The following is a 25,832-nucleotide window of genomic DNA, read 5'->3' on the forward strand; positions in this document are numbered from 1 at the left end:
AACTTCTCATATTAATGAATTAAGAAAACAAATTTCTATCTGTGGCAATTACATAAATTTCCTGTAAATAAGTGCTAGTAAAAAGTAAAAACAAAAATAGGGAAAATCATGGAATAATAAAGTAACTGTCTTGTGGATACCAGATTTTCATTAAGCCTATTTCAGCAAAAAGGGACTACTAATGGGGTTTTTTCATGGTTGTAAAATATTTAGTCAACATTGAGGAAAATACTCTTCCAAAACTAGGTTTTCTTATATCCTAGATATACTACTCTTTTGTTTGAGATACAACATTAAAGAAAAACAAAACAAAAAACTTATAGACAGTTTTAGGAGGGATAATTGGTATTCAAGGATAATACGAAATTGGCCTATTTGATCTGCCAAGTAGTCCAAGTGAATCAAGTGAATTGCCCATCTTACTACCCAACATGGGTCAAGTGAGCGCTTGCTTTATTGTTTTCTGTATGTGGTTCTCAATATAATGTTTCTGACTATAGCAGCTTTGAGGACAATATAATTATCTCATTATCCTTTGGGAGATAGTGCCTACAAGAAAAAGTGTAATCCAGATATGTGGGTACTATATATATATATATTTTTTTCTTTTGCAATTACCTGTGGAAGCATTTGTTTTAGAAAAAAAGAGCTCACCAGGAGCTCATGAATTTAGATTTTTTAATATCTAATGTTGAAAGTTCTTTAATAATTTCATTTACCTGGTATCTACATGTATTGGCATCTAAACTGACTTAAACATTTTTAGGTCCATTTTTATTAAGGGAAGCTCACAGTATAGATATTACTGAGATTAATATAGTCCTTTAAAATGCTGTCATAGGAAGATATTACAGAAAATAAGCACATACCATTTCATGCTTTTTAAACAGGCACAATTTTAGGTGTGTATATATATATGACTTATGCTAAGCTCCATGAAAACAGGTACTTTGCCCTTGTGCTCACCACTGAATACTTAGAGCTTATAGAACTTGACAAATTTAGATTTTCTGACATGGCATTGGTTTTCATTGAATTTTTAGGAAATGCATTCACCATCTCAAGACTTTTTGTCATGCCTTTTGGAAACTCCGTCCAGCATAAATACAAATTAACATTTCACTGAAGTATTTGTTTTATTGTCTTAATTAGACTCTGCCACAAGGAAAGCCTTTTATTTGAAGATGCTCCTAAAGGAGTGGATGGTTTTCCTGTTTGTGGTAGTTAATATTTAGTGTCAACTTGATTGAAGAATGCAAAGTATTGTTCCTGGGTGTGTCTGTGAGGGTATTGCCAAAGGAGATTAACACTTGAGTCAGTGGACTGGGAGAAGAAGACCCACTCTCAATCTGGGTGGGCACCATCTAATCAGCTGCCAGTGTGGCTAAAATAAAAGCAGACAGAGGAACATGGAAGGACTAGACTTGCTGAGCCCTGCAGTCTTCATCTTTCTTCTGTGCTGGATGCTTCCTGCCCTCAAACGCTGGACTCCAAGTTCTTCAGCTTTTGGACTCTTGGACTTACACCACTGATTTTCCAAGGGCTCTTGGGTCTGTGGCCACAGATTGAGGGCTGCACCATTGGCTTCCCTACTTTTGCGGTTTTGGGACTTGGACTGGCTTCCTTGCTCCTCAGCTTGCAGACAGCCTATTGTGGGACTTCACTTTGTGATTGTGTGAGTCAGTACTCCTTAATAAACTCCCATTCATACATACATCTATACTATTAGTTCTGTCCCTCTAAAGAACCTTGACTAATACACCATTTTATGGACCACTGAGTATCACTCTGATAATGCTTATTCTCAGCTCTTATTACTATATAAAGCTCATTACGCACATACTCGTTTTCATGTAAATCTTTTTTTTTGCAGTTATGCCATGTGATTATAAAAAATGCCTCCTCTAAGAAATATTATCTAGTTATTATCTACTATTCACCAGTGCTTCATCCCAACACCTGTCATGATTTATGGGACTTCTATAGCTATGAAGATTAATCTTGTAACTTTCATGCCACATATCCCTAACTTTCAATTTTTTTTTTTTTTGAGATGGAGTTTTGCTCTTGTTGCCCAGGCTGGAGTGCGATGGCGCGATCTCGGCTCACTGCAACCTCCACCTCCCAGGTTCAAGCGATTCTCCTGCCTCAGCCTCCCGAGTAGCTGGAATTACAGGCACCTGCCACCACACCCAGCTAATTTTTGTGTTTTTAGTAGAGATGGGGTTTCACCATATTGTCCAGGCTGGTCTTGAACTCCTGACCTTAGGTGATCTGCCCGCCTCGGCCTCCCAAAGTGCTAGGGTTACATGCATGAGCCACCGTGCGTGGCCTTAACTTTTTCAACTTTAACAAACTTCACTTCCACAAAATTCTGCCTCCTGTGTTCATGTTTATGTGCCAGTCTTTGACACCATCCAGGATTTCATCGATTTTTGAAATTATAAACTATAGCACTCATAGAACTTCTTACATAGTGTAGAGGTTGCAGTTTCCTAATTACTCAATTAAATTACTATAAAATCTCAGAAAGGATGAAAATTCATAATGATACTAAAAACAAAGACTGGTGGAGGTAATCAAAGGCACAGATGAAAGGAGAGGGAATGTATCATGAAGTTAAAACTGGAGTGAGAACACCCTACCCATACTTTCCACTTAGCAAGCCTAGCTTTTATCTTATGAGGAAAATGCCAACTGCTAAAAGGCAAAAAGACACATTACACTTTTTCACATGTGAACAGATAGAAGTAGAAATGAGTAGGCCTATTATTTCCAGAAGGATCTGTGTGTTTTAATTCTGAACACCATTAAAAATAGAAAACAGATATTTTATACCATTTTTCCTGTTTACAGCAGCATTTATGTCCAAAAGTTTGTCCTTCTTGAATCTTATATTCATTGTCTTTAATGATGCAGAATGTTTTCCTTTTTGGCTGTACATGTACTCTGTTTTTCATTTTTGAGCATGTGGAAATCTAAGACTGTTTTCACCATAAAGAGAAGGTGCCTTTTTTTCATTCCTTTTACTATCTGTGCTGGAATTTTCCTCTTACTCCTAACCACTTGAAGTACTAATTGATGTGTGAAGTGTCTAACCCCATTTCTGGAATACAGCTTCTTGTGTATACTAAGTAAGCCTCTTTATATGATATGTCACCTCCTTAACTTCTCCCTGGTATGAATAGATTGTTTTTTCCATAAGAGTTTTAAGCAGTCTGAATTTGCTATTTTATGTTTTATAATGTGCTTACTAGAAGGAACAGTAAAATTACCACCCCAAACTACACTATTCAACTCCTGTAACTTTTACCATTTGACTTGAGTCTTCATCCACATGAAAGGACTGAGAATTGCAGTCCTAAAAAAGTTAATGAAAAGAATGGGGGTATGAACTTGCTCTAGCTATGCTAGAAATCACTTTTACACAGTCTCTGCTCTCCCCTCAGGCAGTCAGTGGTCCAGGTCTGTGAAGCAATGAGAGTATAACATAACGGTTAATGGTACAGGCTTCTGAGTATGATTATTGTGCTATTGCATATGAGTCCTAATAGAACTAGTGACCTAATTACTTGATTTGTGAAGTTGCCTGAGTCTCTGAATCCATTAGACCTTTTCATTGCCTAATGCATGAAATGTCTATGATAATATACATAAGAATATAAGATAGTGTATGTATTGCACTTTGGCCATTAGGCCAAGGATGTACACTTGACCTGTGGTGGGATTATAAGAATCTTCGAGAATATTAGACTTAGTTATCAATGACATGGTAGTTTTTCTCCACTGTGGCAAGAACTGTAACATGGAAACTGTGGTATAATCATACCATAATTTGTATGTAATGCATACAAAAATACAATTAGAGAAAAGAGAGAAGACCTAGTGTTCAAAAAATCAGTAGAATGACTACAGTAAATAATAATCTATTATACATTTCAAAATAGCTTGTAGAGAATAATTTGAATGTTTTCACTGTAAAGATAAATGTGTAAGGTGGTGGATATTCCCAACTACCCTGTTTGATTATTACACATTATATAAATGTATCAAAATATCACATGAATTCCCCAAATTTGCACAATAACTATTATATATCAATACAAAAGAATAGGTTAAGATAGTTGATGATGACAGATCTCAAAATAGTGATAACCTCTGGGGAAGTACTAACTGGGAATGAGCACAAGGTAACATTCTTGAGTTCTAGAAATGTTCTGTACCTTAACTTGTAATTGTTTCATGGGTTTGTATATGTGTGCAAATAAAATGACATTGAGTTGTACACTTGATATACATAAACTATATTATTTTTATCTACTTAAAAAGAGAATAATCAGATGTGCAGAGCGAAGACAACATAAGAGACTGAAAAAGCATCTCGACAGTTTTCTAGGTCCTGGCTCCAGTCACCCTGTGATCCCTGGCAGATCCCCATCTTTGGGTTCTGTGAGATAGATGTGTTTTTTAATGACAAATTTATCCTAGTTCTATTACAATTATATGTTGAAAACTAGCTCCAATTTGCTTCTATCCCTTGAGAACAATCCATGGTAACTAACACATCTATCTTTTTTGTGCATCTGAGTTCTAGACACACAATTCTTTTTATATTACCCTGTGTTCTTGTATTCCTCTGAATATTTGCTTGCAATGCAAAATGAACAACCAAAGAGTACTATCTAATGCTCTTTATTCATTTATATACTCATTGAAATTGTATTTCCTTTGTTGTTTAGATGAACTAGCTCACTCATGAAGTCTTCCTCACCCATGAAGTTTTCCCTAGTTCCTCAGTTGAATTAACTGCCCTTCTGCTATGTACCCATGGACGTATGTACCTACTCGGTGGAAGTTATTTAATTTTGTGTCACGTTGTAATTACTTAGACTTGCTAGTGTCTGACTCCTTGAAGGACAGGACCATTTATTTTTATTCACTTTGATGTTCCCTTTGAACCTAATACATTTGCATATAATATGTATTCAATAAAACATATATGCGAATGATTGTATAAGAAAATCCATTGGCACAACCCTTTAATCATCACTTTCATCACATCTAGTCAGAGTTAGTTGAAGCCTAACTATATTTTGTGTGTGTGCGTGTGTGTGTGCACACAATAGTATATCACAGAAGAGCAAGTAAATATCTGTAGTTGAGTGATGAGGAAAAAAGCAAGTTAAAAATCAAAGCAGCAAGTTTCATTCAAGCAACTGTAAGTGGTATTCCAGGAACATAAAGCATAAAGTTTGATGAGGGTAGTAATGATAGATGAGGAGGGCAAAATAGCCATGAGCCAGGTAAAAGGGGGCCTTTTATAATGCAGTAAAGAGAAAACAAATTGCCAAATGTATGGAATGTAAATTAAGTCATTTGCAGGTATATTTACTTTTCCAGGTCACTGAAAGAACATTGAGTGAATGTGGCTGTAATTTTAAAGATAATGCCTTAATGGCCAGAAAGACTAATTTGGTTCTGTGGCATCTAGATAAGGTGATCTACTTTTAGTAGCACAGATTGATTCAAAATTAAAGAGGCTTTTAAACGCTCTGAATTAATTGCTTTAATTTTTTATGTCTGAGTATAGATGTGCTATATCCACTGTTGAATTTCAGTCCCTGGTCATCGTCCTCTGGGCAGGAACCCTAAGTTCAAAGGTACTCAACTGGACAGAAAGAACTATTTTTCATGTAATGCATAATTATAATTATGTAAATGTATGCGTTCCTAAAAGTTTAGTAAGCTGCAAAATAAGACAGGATTACGCAATGGCAATATTTACTTGTCTTTCTACTTTATTAATCTTTCTTATCTAAATGAAAATATACAGAGAAAATTGCCGCTCCTTGTTTCTCCTCAAAGTTGTGTTGAAAGCAAACTTTTCATCAGAAATGCTGAAGTTATTTTATTTCTCATTGAGGATAATGAATAGAGAACTTAAACGGTTACTGCGTAGTGTAAAATAAGAATAACTTAGCATAATATAAAGTTTTGTCATTTTTATGACTTCTGGGCCATTGATATTAAGATATTACTGCTGAAACAGTGACTCTGCCTTGGAGCTAAAGGACCTGGGTTCATGACTGAAGAGGTTGGAAGGTCAGAATAGTCTATTATGTATAGTTTTTTTCCTGTTTACTTCTCAGGAAACTTTTTAAACTTTAAATGGTCTGTCAAACATGTATATTTTGTGATCATCACATTTAAAATGTGTAAGATAATACATCAGTAGAGTACATTTTATCGTTGATCCCTAAATTTTACATATCAACTAATAGTATGACAAATAATACAGACAACTATATAGATATCTGTAAATATATGCATATTTATAAAATATTTATAAATTCATAAAAATTATATATATACACATTCCAGACAGAAACCCATGAAAATTCTGAGATTTCAGTATTTTGAATACATGTATAGTATCATCAATATCACTATATTTTATGAACGTTTTCTATTTTCTATATCATGAATTAAAAAATAGTGTTATTTCTCATTTTGACGTAGCTTGTCAAGCAAGAGGTAAGATTCAGCTGTTTTATAAAACCAGGTACACATTAATTAATTAAATTTGAAATTTATTTCTATACATTCTTAAATAAAGATTGCATGTATGTCAAAAGTGTTGCCTACATTTGTATGTGTATTTGTGTGTTTGGGGGCTTTTTCTTTTTTTTTGCAGGTGGTAGAAAACTGACTCAAAATAGCTTAAGGAAAAATGAGACTGCATAGGCTAAGGGCAGGGATACAGGTGTGATGCATGGATGTCCGGACTCAGAGATTTTAGTGCCTTCTGGGAGCTCTGTGGTTAATATTTTATTTTATCTGAGTGTTGAAGTCATTTTTCATTACTGCCAAGGATTTCCTTTACTGGGCATGAAGCAAAACCTGCCAAAATATCAGATACTCAAACATCAGAATGCTCACTGTCTTATAGAAGCATGGTGTCTCTGGTCCAAGTTAAAAGTTTATCTTGGAAAGGGAAATCATCAGAGTTGAGTAAGGAAAGCATAAGCTACCTAGGCAATCAATATAGAAAGAAGTTTAATTTAGGAAGGTAGAGGTTTATAAAACCTTTGCAATTCAGGAAAAAAATTAGAAAACTGAATTTTAGGAAATTTAGAAGAGCCAGAATCATAGAAAATCTATTACCTGTGATTTCTGCTTCCTGTAAGCACTTAATTGGATTCTTCTCGGAAAGATGTCCAGAAATTGCTGGCAAAAATCTATGTCTGCTCTCTCTCAATACCAGTGCACCTACATGTGGCTGTCTCCAGGTAATAACAATGCATCTTTGCCTTCTACTCTCCGAATAATTTGCAAATATCCCTCTTTGTCAAAATACAACTGAGGTTCTACTGGCAAGGGGATTTAGAAATTGCAGTTTTCAGGTTTTGTGCCCCTGTAATACAGAAAATTTAGAATGGTGGGGCATTATTGAATATCAGCAAACAATCTCAAGCACAAGCCTTATCTTTCAATATTCAGCATCTAAAAACACACTTCCTATAATATTTTCAACTAAAATATATTAGTGATAACAAGATGTAAATACTCCTTGTATAGAAAAAGATAAATTCCACCTTCTTCCCAAAGTGTGGAGACACAATGCCTTTTGTTCTCCCTGATTAATTCCTGGATGATTTTGACTTCTTATTCAGTCACAATCACTCTTTGGTCTCATGTAAATTGATGACAATTTAAATGTTAACCATAACCAGTTTATGTTAAAATAAATATGAGAGGAAGGTGAGAGTGAAAAGAAAATCAATTAATGTATTTAGAAATAATCTATATGACAAGTTACAGAATAAAATATATGCATAGTTTTTCATTACTGTATTAGTCCATTCTCATGCTGCTGTAAAGAACTGCCCAAGACGGGGTAATTTGTGAAGGAAAGCTGTTTAATTGACTTACCCTTCCACATTGTTGGAGAAGCCTCAAGAAACCTACAATCATGGCAGAAGGCAAAAGAGAAACAGGCACCTTCTTCACAAGGCGGCAGGACAGAGTGAATACAAGCAGGGGAAATGCCACATGCTTATAAAACCATTCTATATCATGAGACTCACTCACTATCACGAGAACAGCCCAGGGGAAACTACCCCCAAGATTCAGTTACCTCCACCTGGTCCCACCCTTGACATGTGGGGATTATGGGGATTACAATTCAAGATGAGATTTTGGGTGGGGACACAGCCAAACATATCACTCCTGTTTCTGAAACGAGGCATAAGACTATAGTTGGCATTTATAATATCCTTCCTCTAATAAACATTTCTTCTTCCCTTTGCCCTTAGCTAGAAACTAAGCTGGTTGTGGTTGTTTATCTTGATAAGGTAACTCAAAATTCATTTCTAAAATATCTGATCAACTAGAAGTCTTTCTTCTACATCACACTGAAGAAATTCTGGTATATCAGCTTACTTTAATAATGTACCACTGGCAATACATTAACCAACCAAGCAAATTGTGAATGCTATTCTCAGCTGCTCCAGCATATCTATTACATTGTGACTCTCTAGGAAATGTTCTTTCTCATAACTAATAAATTTGGACAAATTGAATATTCTACCTCCTTGATCTAATACCTTTAAAATCCGTCTCTTCACAAGGTTTCTGTAAATATGTATTGAAAAATCTTTCAATTTATGCACCTTCTCCTGGGACATACTTAAACTTGCCCTCTTGAGTTGGCTAGAATTTGACTCTATAGTTGAGAGGAATTAGCTTCCTTATGAGGCAGTTCACTCAGATGAGATAATTATAGGGTCCTCAGAAGGTGAAGTCAGTGAAAGAAAGCATACTTATTATGTCAGGGCAGTCTCAGTAAGATTTTAGACTGTAAAGTGTTCATATTAATGAGAATCTGGTCAAATGTTTTAATTTCAACACTGAGGGAACCATTCTTTCTTAATTAATGTCTCAACATTAATGATACATGCTTAATGAGGCTGTGAATTTAGCCTACATTGTAATTCAGCAACTCACAGGATCAACTTTTGTGTCTGGTTTTCAGAAACACTTGCCTGCTACTACATGAAGAAAGTGATTATTTCAGGGCAGTCTTAGGAACTCTCTGGTTGTCAGGCCATACCTTCACCTGAGAACTTCAACTCTAGACTTAAATTTCTTCTACAGACTTTCCATTACAGTGTGACTCAGCAATCCTGTATCTACAATCCTTATTTTCATTATTTCCATCATAATGTTCTATTGCAGCAGTCTTTCAACACCATTTTAATTACCAGTTTATATCAAACAATGGCCAGTCTAAATTTAAACTTTTGTTTTTGCCACCACATACCAATGTTTCACATCTACTGATAATGAGGTCATTGCTACTTTCAAATCTAACTAGGTCAGATAACTAGCCCCAGATTCTTATATCTATAGTTTTCTTTCAAATAATTTCTGGTAGCAAGTGTTGATTGGGTTGGGTTCAGTTTTGAAACTAAAGTCATTTTAGTTATATAGAATGAAATGATGTTTAGTACAGGGTGTAAGAAGCTTCTAGACACTTTGTAGCCTGGGAAGCAAATGTGAGGAAGACCATTTAAAAAAAATTTGGTTGTGTTTAGGTAATAGAAAAATTGTCAGCAATGGTCATAGCTTCCATCAACAATGAAGCTATGACTTCTCAAGAGACACCCAAAACCTTCAAAAGAGAGAAAGAAAAAAAAGAACACTATCCATTTCTGTTTATTGCTGCCAATTTCTTTTTTTTTTTTGGTCTTCTATCTTCCACAAATCGTCCTAGTCCTTCTCCTGGTGAAATATATCGGGACTCTAGTCACAGGAGAGTCTAGGAAAGTGTAGCTTCAAGCTTTTACATTCTTGTGAGCCAAAGATGATCTATGAAAGATGAAGATAGTACTGAGTATTAACAAGCAATATGCATAGTATCAGAAATGTTCTATTTTTCCTTGTACCTATAAAAATAACATAGAAGACATCATTATTGATAGAACATTGAAAGCCTTAGCTCTAAGTTCAACAACAACAAAAAGATGCAAGCAATCATCATGCCCATTCATCATTTTACTAAGTTCTAGCTAGAAAACAAAGCAAGAAAAAATATCAATTTTTTGCCTACAAAAAAGGAAAGGAAGAAACTTATGCATGCTTTAATAGACTATATGTGTCTGTAAATAATACAAAATAATTTATAGTTAAATGCTTAAAATTCTTTTAGTGCTTAGCAAGGTAGAGGATACAAAACAAATATACAAGAATCAATAACATTTTCTTAAATTCACAAGGAAGTAGCTTAAGATATTGAAGATACTATTTATAAGACTATCAAACTATAAAGTAGAAAGGAAAAAATCTAGCAAAATATTTAAGATATTTTTGAAAACTTAAGGACATTATTGAAAGATATTACAGGATATCTATGCAAATTATGCATGACTTAAAACTATGATTGTATATATATATTTGGATTTGTGTCTAATATTTTATTTACAATTTTTGTATTGATATCTAAAAGTGAGATTTGTTTTAGATGTTGGCATCAATGTCTTGAGATTCATAAAATTAAGTCCTCTTTTTTTCTATATTCTCTAATGATTTAAATGAAACTAGAATCTCTTTCTTCAAATTTCTCAGAAAAATTCTTTTTAAACCATGGAATGCTAGCAAATGTAAAGGCAAACTCAAACACCTGCAGGGGTTAGACAAAGAATCAACATGCACCTTAATTTGAGATTAAAGAAGTATTTTCTTCATAACATAGGCCAACTTAAAGGTGTATGGGCTTGATGTAGCCTATGGGCAGCCACTGTAGAACCCTATACAATAAGCCTTTTTTTAAAAAAATTATTTTACCTTAAGTTCTGTGATACATGTGCAGAACAAAGAAGAGTTTTATGTAACACACAAAATAGACAGAGGCTTAGTATCCAAAAATTATGAAAACTATTACAAATCCATAAGAAAAAATATAAAGTATAATAGAAAATCAGGCAAAAGAGATGAACAGGCACTATCCAAAATAAGATATCCAATGGCTAAATGTAAGAAAAAAATTTAGTACTATTAACAAGGTGAATACAAACAAAATAAAAATGAACTGCCATTATACAAACCCCAGATTTTTTTTTTTGTAAAACAACAATAAACCTAACATTAGCAAGAGTTGACAAATATGTAAAGCAAGTTGAATACAAATATACTGCTGAGTGGAGTGTAAATAGGAACCACCACTTTGGAAAAAGCATGTGCTTTTACTTTCTAGAGTTGAAGAAGCTCGTGCACTATAATCCAAAGACTGCATTTCAGTTAAAGTACCCTGGAGAACTCTCACACCTATGCAGAAAGACACAGGTAAGATGTTGAGAGCTATTCTGTGATGTTTTAGTTCCCACATATATTTTATAAGTATTTTTATCTACTCAGTATCTCATAAAAATATTCTTTAAAAATTCTTGGGGGCTATCTTTCGGTGTGCTTTCTTCAGATCAGCGATAGTGGTTAGAAAATAAGATGAGTTTTATTCACATCAAGATTGGAAGGAACACTTTCCAGACTAGTGAGTGTTGTTCTAAAGCATACGATTAAGGCAGAAAAAAAAAAAAGAAAGGAAACTACTCTTGCGTTACAATGAAATGGTAAAACTTAGAAGTGAGTGCAGAAGAAAGAATCGTGGAAACATAAAATAGTCCATAAATGAGGAATATCAATATGCATATGATAATGATCCACACCAAGTATGTCAAACTGTGGTATTAATTCTATACCACACCAGCTATGTAATTAATTTGTATACCTGACTGAAACTCTTGAGAAGGATATTGAGATGTGTAGTTCCTCAGCACAAAAGATGCTGTTGAATTCTTAATATAAACTATGGATTGAGTAGGATAGAATGATGGCAAAAGTGCTTCACAAATTTGTCTGTATATTATTTATATACTTGCTTAAAATTATCCAAAATTTTTACAAAAGCATTCTCTAAGCTACTTTAAATTGAAAAACTACATAATTGCACAATTTACAGAATTCATGAAAGTAATTCAATTACTGAGGAATAATACAACAGTTCTAAGGCAACCATTCTCTTGAAATCCTGATAGGTATATGCAATTTGATGTATTGTACTATGGCTTTTAAGATAATAGATGCAACAGGGAGTTGCACAGGGTTCTACCTTACATTGATACTCAATATAGGCTGAAGGCATTAGACCAAGAGCAAATCAATAAAAGTGATTTTTGCCTGCAAACAATACCATAGGTTCAGGTACCCATCTCTCTGTTGATTTATAGTTTGAATCAGAAATAAAATTATGTTTTATTAAATAGTATTCACTAAATATTGCTTTTCTCACTTTACAGTTTTAAGGATTTGAAATGTATTTTATGAATACAAAGAATTTATCTCAGACACTTGAAAAGGGGTGGGGGTTAGGTTTATACACCCTTGAAAGTTGAGGAGTTGCTGGTCTTTTACCTTAACATGGAAGTAAATTGGTAGTCTAAATGCAAGTTGGGACAAAATTATTCTTAAACATTGATTTTATTGTGCTCCAGTGTACAGATATATGAGTAATGGAGCCCCTAGAAATCAACTTCATGTAGGATTACACACTATGATTTTTTCCTTTAAAAATATGACTGACTTTGCTTATCGTCATCAAATAAGCATTTTCTTTAAAGAAACAAGACAGGTGGGGGCCTGTGAAGTCTTTTCCTATTTATCAAACTCCTATACCTTTCTTAGACTTTTACTTATCTTTTAAAATTATTATTATAAATATACTTTATTTTTGGAACAGTTTTAGATAAACAGAAAATTCAGCAAACAATACAGAGTTTCTATATATACCCCCACATACAGTTTCGCCGTATTAACATCTTACGTTACCATGGTGCATTTGGTACAATTAATGAATTAATATGAGCACATTATTTTCAACTAAAGTTCATGATTCATTCAGATTTCCTTAGTTTTGATGTTCTGTCCTTTTTCTGCTAAGGGGTTCTATCCATGATACCACGATGCAGTTAATAATTATGGCTCCTTAGATTCCTCTTGGTTGTGACAGTTTCTTTGTTTTTGGTGACTTAACAGATTTGAGAATTACTGATCAAGTTTATTACAGGAGTGAAATTTGTCTGATGCTTATTCTCATTGTTAAACTGATGTTATGGGCTTTTGAGATTACCAAGGTAAGGTGACATTTTCAAACATTATACATGACCACACTGTACCTTTTCTAAGGAGGACACTACATACAACCTATACTTAAGAAGTGATGAATTATGCTCCTCTTTTAAGGGTGGAGTGTCTAAATAATTAATTTGAGGTTTTCTGCATGGGGTATTTGCCTCTTCTCCCTCATTTATTAATATAGTCAGTTAGTCATTGCTATTAGCATGGACTCATGAACATTTATTTTATACTTTGGGTTCTAATTCAATGCTGTTTTATTTTGTTGCTCAATTTTTTTCAGCTTCCATTTGAGCTTTTTCAGTTGAATTCTGTACTACTTTGATAAGCCCTCACCACTTTTCTAAGGCTCACTACCTTCTGGAATTAAATGATGCTCCAGGCTCATCTTGTGTATTCTTTGTCCCAATCTCAGAATCAGCTATTTCTCCAAAGAGCCATGATTGTTTTCATTAGAGAATAATATTAGAAACCAAGATTTGGGAGCTAGATGTGCTCCTTATTACTGGGTGTCATTTCTTTTAGGCCCACTTATCTGCCAGAGCAAAAATATACTAATATACTAACCCTTGTATACACACAGAGAGATATATGTGTGTATAAATATATTTATTTATATAGCCATTTGTATCTATAATAAATAAAACATTAAATCTCATTGATGTCCGAAACTTTAATTCATTACCACATGAATCATTCTAGCCTCCCCTGTTTGCTTACCTGTATAGTCCCATTCCAACAGTGAGAAACCTGGTTCCTACCATCTGCTGATCATTTACTTGTTTAATTACACTATAAATTTATAGAAGCATCAGAATTGTTATGCCAAACTCCCATAAGAAATAATTTTATCAACTAGAATACTGTGCTTATGTGCAATTCCTTTTACTTTTAGTCTATAGATGCCATTAATTTCAAAGTTACTTAGGTTATTATCTTATTCCTTATCCCCTTCAGTGAGGTTTTTAAATACATTTTTAATATAGTTAGACTCTCTGTCACAATCTGCATATTTTTCCTTAGAGCGCTCATCTTCCTAAATGAACATAAAAATACACTTTGTGCTATACACTTCTATAGGTTTTGACAGATGCAAAATGTCATGTATTCACCATATCAGTATCATACAGAATGTTTCACTGCCCTAAAAATTCTGTGTATTCACTTCCCCATCATCCTGAAAACCTGGCAAATGATTATATTTTTGCTCTTTCTAGAAATTTGCCTTTTTCAGGATGTCATATAATTGTAATCATAAAGGATATTGTCTCCTCAGACTGATTTCTGTCACTTAGCAATGTGCTTTCAGGATTTCTCTATGTCTTTTTTGTGGCTCCATAGCTCATCTTATCACTAAATAATATTTCATTGTGTAAATATACCACAGTTGTTTATCCAGTCACCTATTTAAGGACATCTTTGTTGCTTTCAGTTTTTGGTGACTATGAACAAGCAGTTATAAACAATTTCTGGAGGTTTTGTCTAGATATAATTTTTCAACTCAGGTAAATTCCTAGAAGAGTGATTATTGGATCATATGGTAGGACTATGTCTAGCTTATGCCAAACTATCTTCCAAAGTGGCTGTATCATTTTAATTCCTACCAGCAATGAGTGAGATTCCTGTTGCTTCACATCCTCATCATATCTAAGTGTAGTTTTGATGTTTGTTTTTCCCAGTGGATTGTGTTTCATGGTGTCTTTCAGTATGCTTTGTAATTTTTTGTTGAAAGATGAGCATAATGTATCATGCCTTGGAAGGTGAACAAACCTTTAGTGTGAGGATTTAAATTAATCGGCTAGGCACTGTGCTGAGTGATTGTTTGCTGTAGCTGTAGATGACAGAAGCTTTGGGTTTTTCAGATGTCCTGTCTTTTTTTTTTTTCTTAACACTTTTTAGTTTTCTTAAGTAGTCTTTCTTACACAGTCTATGTTTTGTATCTCTATCAACTATAATCCACTGCTTTTATAGAGGAACTTTGTTGATGTAGTGGCAAGATAGGGGGTAAAGGAACATTCTATAACATTATAATTAAATCTCAGTCTTTTGATGAGCCTGAGCTCCTGGGCTCTGACTTTCAGAAGTATTTTGTAGTGTATCCCCATCCCATCAGGTGAGGCAAGGAGGCTAGAAGGACCTGGATTTGGCTGATTGCCCTTTCCTTAAGTTGTATAAGGCTCTGGTGGAGTTATTTCTTTTCAACAGCAGGACTGTTTTGGGGGATGTTCTGGGAAATTTTGAAATGGTTACATTACTCTTTCTTCTGCTGGAAACAGGAGGATATTTTTCTCAGATCCTTACCATGATAACCTGTTAGTTTCCTAGAGGTAAAACTCATGAATGCATTGCATCCCCTTTAAGGACTGAGCTCCTACGAGTTTCTTGGTCTCAAGCTCCTCATTACTTAACCTCCAGCAATTCACTAACATTGCCATTTCAGTGTTCCTACCTGTCAATTATTCTATGGGCTTCTGCTTCAAGTTAAGTTGATCTTGGCTCTAATTTTCTATATTTGCCTATCTCTTCAGATTTTGGGGTGGCACTTTTCCCTGTGACTTCAATTCTCTGATCTGATGGGTTTAATAAAAGTCATTGATTTTCAGTTTGTTCAACCTTTTTTTTTTTTCTTGTAAAAGATGGAAGTTACAAATTCCAAGCTTTTTATTTGTTGGAACTGAAACCAGAAGTCTTCTGCTTAATTTCCTTTGATAGCATCGTGTCACAATGCCACTTCTAGCTATGCATACTGTCAAAATTAGAGATTTGTTAGTAAATGAGAAAGGAAAGGTTAACATTGGGTAGGCAACTAACTAATAGAGATAAATTTTTTTCTTTTTTTTTTTTTTTGTTGAGATAGAGTCTTGCTTTGTCACCAGGCTGCAGTGCAGTGGTGCAATCTTGGCTCACTGCAACCTCCGACTTCCTAGTTCAGGTGATTCTCCTGCCTCAGCCTCCCAAGTAGCTGGGATTACAGGCACACGCCATCACGCCCAGCTAATTTTTGTATTTTTAGTAGAGACGGGGTTTCACTGTGTTGGCCAGGATGGTCTCAATCTCCTGATCTCGTGATCCGCCTGCCTTGGCCTCCCAAAGTGCTGGGATTACAGGCGTGAGCCACTGTGCCCGGCCATAGCGATAATTTCATTTACTAAAAGTAAAATAGCTTCAAAGAGAGAAAGTTTTCATTCTGTTAAGTTATGCTATCTTCTAAAGGGAAAGTTCTTTAAAGTTGATTCTTAATGTGAAATATTTGAGTTTGATTCAATTTCTTACAATTATGAAATTATATTTTCTCTACTAGCTCAAATCTTAGTTATGACATTTAAAATTCACATTAGTATTATTTTAATTGAGAGTTCTGACAACTTTGAAAAATGTCTGATAATATTGGTTAAAAAATTGAAAACAGAAGAATACTATATATACCAACAATGATGAATAGTTATCAAAATAACAAATTAATTTTGTATTGAACTTTTTGGTGTGCATTTTTAGATTCATACGCTAAATGAGTCATCCACACCTTGTTTAGAATCACATCTATTACCGTTTGTTGGGTAAGATATTAATTTATTTAGTTTTTCTCTAACTACTTTAGTGATCTTACCACATCTGTTTCTTCCTTTATAACCGAGGAAGCTACAGATAAACAGAATATAAACCTAGGCTAAGGTTTAAGGTAAGCAACATTTTATAGTTTTTAAAACAATATATTTAACCTTCTCTTTCTAAATAGCGAATAGAAAGCTAACCCCAAGAGTCATCACTTTGAATCAGCCTGAGAAGTTTCATTTTGCAATGGAAGAAATTAAACAGATTTGAAAGCTTATTCTCTTTTGGTTTCTAAGTGCTAACGCGTGTTAGTACATTTATTATACAAACCACTGATAGAGATATTGTTATTTAAAAATGGAGGGAAAAATGATTGGAACTTGACTATATCTACACAACTAATCAGTGACAGAATATAAATTCAATTTTTCTTTTCCAGAGTCGCTTCTCTCAAGCTCCTCATTGTAATAATTTCTATCTATAAATATGTCTAAGATTTTAAAAAGAAATAATTGTTGAATTTTCAGTTGAAATTTTGGCATGTATTAAACAAAGATGATCACATAAATTTCATTTTTAATCTGCTCATTTATTAAAAAGTATTATGCTCCAACAGAGTGTAAACATGTATTAAGCATTGGTGAGTCAACTGTGTATGAGAGAGCAAGGGTACTGTCCTCATGAGTAAAGTTCAATGAGATAGAAATTGATATTAGTTAAATTAATGCACAACAAATACATGCAAAGTAAAATAAAATTATTATAAATTTTCCACAAAAACTGAATGAGAGAAAATCATGGTGGTGTAAAAAAATACAGATGGTAAATTAATATTTGCATGGCCAATATGTACAAACTCAGTTATAAGATGAACATGTTTGGAAGATCTAATGTAAAGTGTGGGTGGTGATGGGTGTGTTAATTAATTTGTGATAATTATTACATAATATGTATGTATATCAAATCAGCATATGGTACACCTTGAATACATTCAATCTGTGCTAATTAAATATTTTAAAATAAAAAGGAAAAAGTATACATATATAAATTAAAAGATTTTCATGGAATGGTTAAAGTCATGGAAGACTTCTTCAAGGAACTAACGTTAGAAGATGAATAATGGGTAGAAGACAACTTTATTTAAAAGAAAGGATATATGTGAAGACTGTGTCCAGAAATAAACATAACTAGGGAACAGACAGCAGGCCACAGTGATACTTGGGTATAGTGAGAAGGGCAATGGATGCTTGTGAGTTCTTTTAATATCCAGTTTTTAAATTATTTGCAATGACTAATTCAACAGTATCCTGTATTACCTAATGTAATTAAACCAGATATTAGAAAGATAAGTTAGAAAGCAGGAAGCAAAACCATTTGCAGGCAATATATTAGTACAGTATGCTTAAAATGTTTACAGAATCAGTGATAAAATTAACTCAAACAAGAGAATTAAATAAGGGTATAGATTATAAACTTAGTGTGAAGAATCAATAGCCTTCATATACACAAACAATAACCAGAAAATGCAATGTTCAAATAGCTCTGTTTAATATAGGAAAAAAATCCTAGAATACATATGAATAAACTTAAGAAAAACTATTTAAAATCAATAAGGGAAAATGTTAAAACATGCTTGAAAGCCACAGACATACACTTGAACAATTCTAAAGGTATCCCTTGTTCTTAGACATGATGACCCAACATCATATAGATTTCAATTCTCCCTAAATATTAAATATTTCATGCTATTCCACAAAAATTATCTATTAAATTTCTGTGTGGAAACTGTAGTTGATACCTCACTTCATATGGTAAAATATTCAGAAATCAGTAAAATACTGAAAATAAAACCCGTAACTGGGAAATTGCACAAATTCAGAATTAAAACTGCTATGTGTAGGTACATGAATATAAAGATAGTTCAGTAGAAATACCCTTAAATATTTATTAGATTGTAAAGAGACATCTCAAATCACTGGGGCATCTTTTTAATAAATATTGTTGTTGGCTTACTGATTGAATATCCATTGGAATAAAAATTTGATTAACCTCTTACAAGAAATATTTCCAAATGGATTAGAGATCTACATGTAATAACACTATGTAAGTACTAGAAGAAGACAGAAGTGAATTATTCTATAACATAAAGGACAAGGTTTTTAAACTATGGCTCAAAACCTAGACGCAATCAAAGAAAAGAAAGACAAATTCAACTACACACACACACACACACACACGCATGGCAAAACAAAACAAGCAAAATCACAATCAAATGGTAAACTGAGAGAAAAAAATTGCAACATATATTGCAAGTGGCTAAAATCTCTGTGATATAAAAAAGTTGAGAAAAAGGAGACTATAGCCCACCAGGAAAAATAAGTAAAAAAATAAAAACATACAGTTCATTTAATAACAGAAAAAAATTGCTTTAAACATTTAAAAGTGCTTCCCACTCATAAGACAGAAACTCAACTAACAGTTTAGTAAATATTAAAACTCCTAACAATTTATTCTTTTGACTGAGCTGAGTAGACATTCTATAGCATTGCTGTTGGGAATGTAAATTGATAAATTATTGCAATCCTTATGTAGGAGTATTTTCCAACCTCAAAAATGAAATGTTTACATGTGCTTATATTTTAGATCAGCAAGCCCACCTCGTGAAATTTAACCTGAAGATATAATTCCAACAATTATACGCATACATGAAAATACACACACGTACATAGTTATTCATTGCAACATTATTTGTATTTGTGAAGAAGAGCAAAGAAATAAAAACAATAGAAGGCAAAATGATCAGGGAAAGTGACAACAATGTATAAAATATATCAATAAAATTATGTAATGTCAATAGTGATGAAGTAGTGTTAACTGTCAGAGAAAGTTGAGAGACTGAACATACAAACAGACAATGACTGGATCATGCAGAACTCTGACCTACAATCTACAACAACCTTCCAAGGACACCAACCTCTTTATCTACAATAAACAACCCAGGAAACCAGCCTTATAAGTCAGACTTGAAGACAGACTACCATTTCTAGTGACAATTCAGGAAACTAAGAAATTCTTAGTTTTGAACAATCAGTTCAAAATGGCCAGGACTTGATTAATAACTAACAACTTCACTATTTTTTGTTCCCAGTTCCAACTGAAGACAAATCAGATAAAGCCAAATATGCATCCCTAATTAATCACATAAGATATCCCACTTCTGGTTAGCTTGCCTAAAACATCCCTGGGCCAACACCCTTCAATCAGGGCTTACTTCAAGTCTTTCCTCTTTCCCAGTACAAAGCTTTTTCACTCCTCTGCCTGTTTTGGAATCTCTGCCAAAATGCAAGTGATGGTGTCTGGCTGCTATAGAATAAATAATCTTTGTTTTTTCTCATTTGGCTAGTCTTTATTTCCACAGTGCTAAAACCCATGCATTAAATATTGGGAGTTGTTATACCAGAAAATAAACTAGAAGTATTAGTTACTTCAGAACATGAAAGAGTGTAGGATAGGGTAAAATTGAATATGTAATTGAGGATTTCAATCTTCAAATTCCTCCCTTAAGCATACATACAGAAAACAAGATTGATAGAAAACACTGAGATTTAATAGTGAAATAACCAATATTCTTTTCTAGCTCTGTTTCTGGAACACCAACAACTAGGCTTATACTACTCAGCTAGAAAGATTGCTGTATTCTGGATTGGAATCCAACAACCTCAAAAGAAAAAGTTCAGAATATGAAAACTTTGAGATCCATAACTGCCAAGCCTCTATGCGATCAGCCTACAGTAAAGCTTTGAGTTGGGCAAGCACTGTTTCTACAACCAGAACATCCAAGCAAAATTTTAGTGCCACTGTCTCAAAGACGAATGGACAAGTATTGCTAGCAATTTGAGGAAGGTTTTCAACATGAAATATGGATACAAACATACAAAAAACTAAAACGAATTCACAGGCAGAAGAATCCACAGAAAAAAACAACTAACAACAATCTAGGTAATAACTTCTGAGAAATAAAAGCTGTTACACATGTGAAACAAGAGCAAGATATTTTAAAAAATGCATGTTCTTGGCAATAAAAGAAATATGTTAGTAGAAATAAACATTGCAATATATAGAGTCTTTTTTTTCAAGATGGCTGACTAGGAACATTGGATGCTAGTTCTCAGAATGAAAATCAAAGTTGAAGGTGAATGATCATGATCTGAATAGAAGGCTGAGGTGAGAGAGACAGGAGCTGTCATAGAGCCCATGGGAATAAAGTTGGGGTGCAGAAAAGAGCAGCAAGAGTCTGGCAGAGATTAATCCCCGATCAACTCAGAGTCCCAAGGGAAGAGTATATGAGGGATATGTCTCTGCTTTCCTCTGCCCTGCCACAAACTACTGGCTGCCAAATTGTCAGTGAGGCCATCTGCCATTGCAAATCCAGGCACGCTGTTGGTGGCGATTTGGGAACTTCTCAAGAAAAGGGCACTGGGTGGCCAGCTCCTACAGGTGTACCCCATGCCTGAACTGAGATGACAGGTGCCATACTGGTGTCATACTGTTCGTGCATCCATTGTGGGCCACTGGCCTCACTGGGTTACCTTAGCCCTTGCATCACAACATCATCAAATCCTCCACAAACATACCACAGACCTGCTCTGACTTGGCAGTTACAGGGGACTGGCATGTGCCTGGGTATCTGTGGAATCCCCAGAGATCTAGTCTTTGGCAGGGGTCACCACATGGGAAGGAAGGAGAGCAGCCTGCTAAAGCCCCACCTTGGGACAAAGGAAATGCAGGTGCAGTGCTAATTGCTGAAGTCGGTGGTGTGGGTGGTCAGAAACGAACCTGGAAAAGGAGTCATCTCCTGCACCCCCTATCCACTGTTGTGGATGCAACAGAGGATTTCTCTGCTGGGGGCTGGCACGAGTGCACTTTCCAGTACCTTTCATGGTGGCTGAAACCTTGTTGAAAGTGAGACCACATCACCTGGGCTTGCACAAAGGGCGAGACCCATCTTCCCCTCCCTAGAAGAGTGGCAGTGTCCCAGCAATGGAGGGCAAATAAGCCACAGGCTCTGGAGCTGGTAGGAGGTAGCAGGGATGTTGTTCTGCCAGGAGCCCTTTGTGGCAGCTACTAGAGGAGCATTTCTGTGCATCTTAGTTGCTTGCATTGCAGCTGGGAGCCAAAAGACACTGTCGATAGAAACTGAAGATTGTGGAACTTGCCTGCAATGAGGGCATGATAGGGAAGTGGATCACGTTCCTACCTGCCTAGGACAAGGAGCTGGTACAGGGACTCTGCACCCCGCCCCCATCCCTCAACCCCCATCAGGTAAGTGCCTTCAGTCATCATCAGTCTACCCAAAGGCTAGTTGGCACTTTCTCTTAAGCGCCTCCTACTGGACTGGAGACTGAACTGCACCACCAAGTGAAAATCTTGCTGTCAGAAGGGGTTAGTGCTAGTGTTTGAGAGAAGCTTCCTGAGATCTCCTCACTCCTAGACCCACAGAAGATAGTGTGTTGGCTCATATGCCCAATACACCGTGATAACAAGCAGCATTTGAAAAAGCCACTGAACCAAACTAAACTTCATAAGCAAATGAGAAATCGTCTTTTCCAGACAAGACTATAAAGAGTCTTGTTTAAAACAGACTTTAAACCAACAACGCTGAAAATGGAAAAGATGCATTACATAATGATAAAGGATTCAATTCACCCAGAAGACTTAACTATCATTAATATATGTGCACCCACCATTGAAGTACCCAGGTTCATAAAACAAGTACTTCTAGACCTTTAAAAATTCTTAGCCATACAATAATGGTAGAGACCTCAACACCCTACTGGCAACATTAGACAGATCATTGAGGCAGGAAACTAAAAAATTCTGGGCTTAAATTTTATGCTTGACCAATTAGATCTAATAGACATCTACAAAATACTCCACCCATCAACTACAGAATGTACAGTCTTTTCATCTTCACGTGGAGCATTCTCTTAGATAGACCACATGCTCGGCCATAGAGTAGTCTCAATAAATTTCAAAAAAATTGAAATCATACCAGCTGTACTCTTGAACCACAGTGGGGTAAAAACAGAAATCTGTAGCAAAAGGATGTCTCAAAACCTCACAATTACAATGAAATTAAACAACTTGTTCCTAAGTGATTCTTAGGTAAACAACAAGATTAAGGCAGATTAAAAACTCTTTGAAATAAATGAAAACAGAGACATAACATACCAAAAGCTCTGGGATGCAGCAAAAGCAGTGTTATGAGGAAAGTTTATAGCGTTAATCATACCTCAAAAAGTTAGAAAAATCTCAGTAAATGACCTAATATTGAACTTAGAGGAACTAGGAAAACAGAAACAAACTAATTCCAAAGCTAGCAGAAGAAAGAAATAACTATAATCAGAGCAGAACTGAATAAAATTGAGAACAAAAAATTCATACAAAGAATCAACCAAACTGTAAGTTGGCTCTTTTAAATGATAATATCAATAGACTGATAGCTAAATTAAAGAAAACAAGATCAAAACAACCACATTTAGAAACAACAGTGACATAAGCAACCGACAGAAATACAAAAGATCTCCAGAGACTGTTACGAACACTTCTATGCACACAAACTAGAAACTCTAGAGAAAATGAATAAATTCCTGGAAACATACAACCTCCAAATATTTAATCAGAAAGAAATTGGAATCCTGAACAGACCAATATTGATTGCTGAAATTGAATCAGTAACAAAAAACATACCAAACCAAAAAAGCTCCAGGCAAGATAGATTCACAGCCAAATCCTATCAGACATACTAAAAAGAGTGGATACCAATTATACTAAAATAATACCAATAATTGAGGCAGATGGACTCCTCCCAAATTCATTCTGTGAAGCCAGTATCACCCTGATACCAAAACCTGGTAAAGACACAGCAAAAAAAGAAAACTACAGGCCAATATCATTGATGAACACAGATGTAAAAATCCTCAACAAAATACCAGAAAACAAAATCCAGCAGCACATCAAAAAGTAAATTCACCATGATCAAGTAGGCTTCATTATTGAGATGCAAAAATGGTTCAACATATGCAAATCAATAAATGTGATTTACTACATAAACAGAATTAAAAACAAAAACCATATGATCATCTCAATTGATGTGGAAAAGGCTTTCAGTAAAATGCAACATTGCTTCATGATAAAAACCCTGAACAAACTAGGAATCAAAGGAACATACCACAAAATAATAAGTCATCTATGGCAAATTCAGAGCCAACATCATACTGAATGGGCAAAGCTGGAAGCATTCTCCTTGAGAACTGTAACATGATAAGGATGACCAGTCTTATCAGTCCTATTCAGCATGGTACTGGAAGTTTTAGCCAGCAACCAGGCAAGTGAAAAAAAATAAAAGGCATCCATTAGAAAAAGAAGAAGTCAAACTGTCTCTTTTTGCTGATGATATAATTCTGTTACCTAGAAAACTCCACAGACCCTGCAAAAAGCCTCCTGAAACTGATAAAATACCTCAGTAAAGTTTCAGGATACAAATCAAAGAACAAAAATTAGCATTTTATACAATATTATTGTTCAAGCTAAGAGCCAAATCAAGAATGTAATCCCTTTTACAATAGCCACAAAATATTAAAAATGCCTAGGAAAATATTTAACCAAGAAGGAAAGACCTCTACCAGGAGAACTACAAAACACTGATGAAATAAACTGTAGATGATGCAACCAAATGAAAAAAAAATCTCATGCTCATGGATGGAATAATGAATATTGTTAAAATGACTATATGGCCCAAAGCAATCTATAGATTCAATGCAATTCTTATCAAATTAACAAAGTCATTTTTTCACAGAATTAGATAATTCAATTCTAAAATATATATGGAACAAAAAAAAGAGGCCCAAGTAGTCCAGAGCATCCTAAGCAAAATTAAGAACCTGGAGGCATCACATTACCTCACTTCAAACTATACTACAAGGCTATAGTAACCAAAACAGCATGGTGACGGTGGAAAAATAGACATATAGTCATATGTTTGGCTATGTCCCCACCAAAATGTCATCTTGAATTATAATCCGCATAATCTCCATGTGTCAAGGGAGGGAACCGGTGAGAGGTGATTGGATCATGGGAGGTGGTTTTCTCCATACTGTTCTTGTGGTAGTGGTATAGTGAGTGAGTTCTCATGAAATCTGATGGTGTTATAAAACAGTTTTCCCTGCTCTTGTTAGCTCTCTTTCCTGCCACCATGTGAAGAAAGTCTTTGCTTCCCCTTTGCCTTCTGCTATGATTTTAAATTTCCTGACGCATCCCTAGCCATGCAGAACTGTGAGTCAATTAAACCTCTTTTCTTTATAAATTACCCATTCTCGGGCAGTTCTTTATAGCAGTGTAAAAATGGACTAATTCACGTAAATCAATGGAACAAAACAGAACCCATTATGAAAGCCACATAGCTACAACCAACTGACCTTTGACAAAGTTGACAAAGACAAACAATGGGGAAAAGACACTCTATTCAAATGGTGCTGGGGAAATTGGATAGATATATGCACAACAATGAAACTGGACACATACCCCTCAAAATATGTAAAAATTTTTCAAGATGAGTTAAAGATTTAAATGTAAGACTTGAAACTATAAAAATCCTAGAAGAAAGCCTAGGTAAAACTTTTCTGGATGTTGGCCTAGGCAAAAAATGTATAACTAAGACCTCAAAAGCAATTGAAACAAAAATAAAAATAGACAAATGAGAAGTAAAGAGCTTCTGCATAGCCAAATAAACTATCAACACGGTAGACAATTGTATTAGTCCACTTGTATTGCCATAAAGGAATACCTGAGGCTGGGTAATTTATAAGTGAAAGAGGTTTATTTGGCTCACGGTTCTGCAGGCTGCACAGGCATGGCACCAGCATATACTTCTGGTGAGGCCTCAGGAAGCTTTTGGTGAAGCTTCCTGGTGATAGAAAGTGAAGAGGGGGCGGGCATGCCACATGGTGACAGACGGAGCAAGAGAGAGAGCAGGGAGGTCCCGGACTCTTTTTTCACAATCATATCTCATGGTAACTCATTATCACAGAGAG

Source organism: Gorilla gorilla, chromosome 5 (assembly GCF_029281585.2).
Source record: "Gorilla gorilla gorilla isolate KB3781 chromosome 5, NHGRI_mGorGor1-v2.1_pri, whole genome shotgun sequence".
Classification (NCBI taxonomy): Eukaryota; Metazoa; Chordata; class Mammalia; order Primates; family Hominidae; genus Gorilla; species Gorilla gorilla.